This window comes from Saimiri boliviensis, chromosome 13, assembly GCF_048565385.1.
Source record: "Saimiri boliviensis isolate mSaiBol1 chromosome 13, mSaiBol1.pri, whole genome shotgun sequence".
In the NCBI taxonomy this organism is placed as follows: Eukaryota; Metazoa; Chordata; class Mammalia; order Primates; family Cebidae; genus Saimiri; species Saimiri boliviensis.
The window spans coordinates 37,204,489-37,209,427 of NC_133461.1; the positions used below are offsets into that span (position 1 = coordinate 37,204,489).

Genomic DNA, 4,939 nt, shown 5'->3' on the forward strand with positions numbered 1-4,939 from the left:
TATATTCCTCACCTCTGGATATCAATTGGACACACTCTTATCCCTCAGTGTGTGTGTATTTATTAAAATGGTCTAATGGTTTGCCCCAGTTAGTTTTATTTTTCCCAGTCTCTCCACAGCTCCTCTGTGCTGGCCACTAGTTCTTGAAACTGCCTGTTCTTAGACTTTGTGCAAAGGCATTTTTCTTCTCTCCTCATTTTCTCTTTTCTGAGATCCCACTTTTGAGACCATCTCATAAGTGAAGGATACTCCCACAAAACTCCAGTTCTGTATTTTCTGTTTTTTTTTTTCTTCATTGTCTCCATGAAACTTTTTGCTTCCTCTGAGTTTATGTTATTCATTTTTGTGTCTCCAGCAGCTCAAACACTTGTCCTCAAAGTTCAGATGCCGAAAGATACCTCCACTTGTATTTGTGAAAATACCACTTGTATTTGTGAAAATCTCAACATTTTCAAAATGGAATTAATCTTTTATCCACAATTAGATTCTTTTTTCACATTAGTAGTTTTCAATCAGAAAATTGTCACCGACTGGTTCCCTTCCCTGTCTACATCAATTTGTCACCAAGTCATTTCATTTCTTGCTTCAGGTTTTGTCATTGTCATATAATCATAATTGTACCTCTTTTTTTTAACCATCAACCTAGTAAAGGTTGCTATCCTCCTCCTCAGATTAATAACAGTTGTGTTATATTTCTTGGTTGAGATATAATTCACATACCATAAAATTCAACATGTAAAAGAGAACTATTTTGTTGTTTTTAGTACCCCATAAAGTTGTGCAACCATCACCACTATCTAGAGCCACTACTGTAGGACGTTTTTATCACCCTCAAAAGAAACCCCATACTGATTACTAGTCACTCCTGATTCTCTTCCCTCTTGTCCCATCCCTTAGCCTCTCATAAGCACTAATCAATAATTTTGTCTATATGGACTTGCCTATTTTTGATATTTTGTGTCAGTGGAATCATACAGTATATGACCTTTTGTGTCTGGCTTCTTTCACCTAGCATAATGTTTTCAAGGGTCATGGATATTATAACATATATCACTACTTCATTTATTTTTATTGCTAATATTCCACAGTATGGATATACCATATTTTGTTTGTTCATTCATCACTTGATGAACATTTGGGTTGTCACAGGTTCTTGGCTGTTCTAAGAAAATATACCACTTACAGTAACAAGTAAAAAGACATGAAAATATATATTATAAAAGTGTGAAACTAAAAATGGAGGTAAGTGTGTAGACTTGGCATGCAATTTTGGTAGTAGAATCAACTGAATTTGTTGGTGGATTGAGTGAGAGGGATGAGAGAGAAAGTAATCAAAGATCAATTCATAAACTTATGGGTTCTATGGCCCTCCTTTCCTAGGTATTTTATTTAATGACAAAGAGAAACTTGTGCTTATGAAGAATGCCTGGAATAAGTCCAAAAGTTTCACATACATGTGTGTGTATATATATGAAGTCCATTATGTGAATGTAAAATACTACAGAGCTAATGCTAGACTTATAATTATGCCTCCTAAAGACACTCTCTCTGAATGTGGCTTTTGTCTTTAGTTGTATATTTCACCATTCATCCTGTCACACACACTGACAACTTAAGACTCTTGGCTTTTATCCTAAATCTACTCAGGCCCCTAACCATGCTGTTGCCACAATCAGTCATCAGGTGCTGCCAATTTCACCACTGAACTGCTTTGTATGATCCACTTCGCTAGTCCCCTTGACCTCATTCCTTTTATTTATTTTTACATATACTCAAGTCTTTGACATATCTCTTTGCCTCTGGACTTCTACCCTTAAATTTACCATCAGCACAACTTCCAGCATTATCCAGATAAAATATAGTTCTGACCTATCTTTATAGTTAGAAATTTTTGGTGAAATCCCACAGAAACACCTGCACCCTGTGTTAGTACCCTTCACTTCCCTAAATACACTGCATAATACAATGTAGTACATGTAGCATCTTGTATGTACAATGTATGATCTCTTTGTATATTGTCTTCTTTTTTCTTTTCCTACATAAAATAGAAATTCTTAACTACTACTTAGAAGCTGACTCACTATAGGTCTCACTTAATGCTATTTAAATAAATATATTACACAGATTAGGCTAGACTGGTATAAAATAGATTATCAAAAGCATTATTTCTACTCCAAACAAAAATTAAATTAATAAAATTATCTGTGGTGCAGGAGAAAGGCACTTCATTTAGAGATTGAACATTTGAACTCCAGTACCTTAAATGTCAGCTTAGTATTACTTATTGGACTGTCATACAGCACAAAATTATAACACAGGAAATTAAAAATATTTAATAATTTAGTACTTAAAGTGAAAATGTTTACATTTTTAAAAATCTTCATAGTGGTTATAAGAAAGTCAAAATAAGGAAAATATTTTCATGGTGAATTGTCTGCTTCAACAACAACAACAAAATACGCACACACACACACACACACACACACACACAGCATAAATATTGCTATGAGAAATACATATTTAACAGAGCTCCAAATCACCTTTCAATGAAGCAAGCAAACTTTCCAAAGACAAATTAACCCCCAGTCATTCAGAAACCTGGTTATTACATTATAATTAATGTATTATTTAATTGCTTTCAGGTTGAAAGTAAACACTGCCAGCCTCAAGGCTTATGGATTCAAGACGATGAGTTTTTTTTTGAGTTTTTGAAAACACGTAGAATATAGCAGGATTCCCCATGCAAAGTGTTGTAAAAGATAGCAAAATCCTAAAAGATTCAGTGCTTAAAATGTAGACCAATTTTGTGATTCTTTTCAGTTTTGGGACTTTATAATCTTGTTCATTTGATTTAAGGTGTTACTTGGTTTTCATACTCCAGGACCAGGTATTTATGAAGGTCTTAACAATCCATTAAATTCTTCCTTTCTCTCCAAATTAGTGTGATGTATGCTAGATCAGTATACTGATATTCATCTTTCCACCTCTACTCTTCAACCAAGACTCTGTTAATTTATGCTAGGACCTTTAAGAGTTGATCAAATCCTACCTGTCTCAGGAAGCCCTTTGTAATTAATTTGATCATCTTTCTAACTATCATGATCCTTTCTGTTCTCTATAGATTTGAAATTTTGGTTTCTCTTTTATCTGTTTGTATCTGTTCAAACTTATATTATCACTCTTCTCCCATTATTTCTTCCAGACTCTAAATGTGAGATTTGTGATATCCTGGACATGGCTGCTATGGACCCCATCTTTGAGTTCATCTGACTTGACAAGTCTCACCACACTGAGAGTTTCCCATTTCTTTTTTCTTATCTCTTTAGGAAATTTGGTACACAAGAGCTTGCTTAACCACATAGTCATAATCTGAAAGTTCAGGGAAATAAATGGTCACATGTAGTCAGTAGAAACGTGATCCAATAATTCAGAAGCATTATTCAGTTTCCCAGAGGGCCCCCTAGAGTACTGAACCTCATTTAATTTGCTTATTAATGTGTGTTTAAAAATATTATTTCTTTCCTTGTTATTCTCACTAACTTTCTTATCTGCGATTTTTGAGGTCAACTCCCATGTAAATTAGCTGTCCTTAATTCTTTGGCATAAAGTCAATTTTTGAGTGAATCTAATATAAAACAGTAACTTCCCACAGGTCCTTGTTGAATGAAACAGCAGAGTGCTGTTAAGTGACTCAGAGACAATATAAATACCAAAGATCTAGGTCAGAACCAAGGAAGTCTGGCAGTGATATTGTAATGGAGGCTACATTGTTTTTAGAGTTGTCCCACCCCCTTGTTCTGAATTATATTTCCTGCTTTTAGAATCCCCTTTTCAGAGCCCTGGTGTCATCATACTTATTCCACATTTCTGGCCCCGCAATGCTGTTCTTTACCTAACTTTTCTCATGGGATCACTTCCAAAGTTTCTGATCTCTCTTTTATAATTTCCTTCCCTCAAAAATGTCTTATGGTACAATCATTTTCTTTCAGGTTTACTCTGTATAACCACATCCATGTCCAGATACAAGACATAGCGTGTTATCTCTCCAGAGTAATTTCGTTTTTCATAGAGGTCTTCCAAAGATTCATTGCCATACCAAAGACATGAATTAATATACAAACATAAATTATAATTGAGGAAATTCCAGTCACTGTGTTGGCGTACTAGAAGAAATAATTATTTGAAAGAAGGGATACATTTTACTTCACACCTAACATACAGTGGCTTATTCTGACTGCTTACTGGGCTGGATTTGCTTATAGACAACATTCTGTTTATTTTCACATCTTCTTCATGATCGAAACAGAAATTTTCTCCGAATATGACTGATTTATCCTTTTTGTTTCCTTTGCTGCTCTTCATTGCAGGTGTGGTGCAAGACTGGATGAGGTACAGGACGGAAGAAAGTAGCAGGAGAGAGTCAACAAGTTCAATATTCTTTCCATATTTTGAAGTTATACTGAGTGGGAGTTATACTCAACCAAAGTGCAGGAATTGATACATTTTTACTGCTGGAAAATTTTCGGTGCTTCTGTTTTCATCAATATGATTTGCAAATTCAGTTATGATTATAGATTCATAGGATTTCTCAAATTTTCATGAAGATGTTTATATAAGGAAACTTTCAATTAGCAATAATCGCGCCTTGGATAAACCTCATTGGCTACGATACTGCCACTGCGCAAAGCTTATATAAGGAAACTTTAACACCAATTTGAACTTCACTTTAAAAGTATCTTTGCATTTCTTTTGTCATTAAAATTATTGAATTTTCCTATGAGATGATCTAGAAAGACATTCAATCATCTTCCACTTTAAATGTGGAATATAAATACCTATAATTAATCTATTAGTTGGACCTGACTATAAATGTAGAGTATTTGAATTTTTAATACCTCACCTGTGAGCTAGTTTTATGGGTCAGTGTAAAACAACAGGT

General features: G+C 34.4%; 1 pseudogene; it reads right to left on the reverse strand.

The window, feature by feature from the left end:
• Nucleotides 1–4,537: 4,537 nt before the first annotated feature.
• Nucleotides 4,538–4,689, reverse strand: LOC120361778 (U4 spliceosomal RNA; annotated as a pseudogene).
• Between the last annotated feature and the right edge of the window lie 250 nt (nucleotides 4,690–4,939).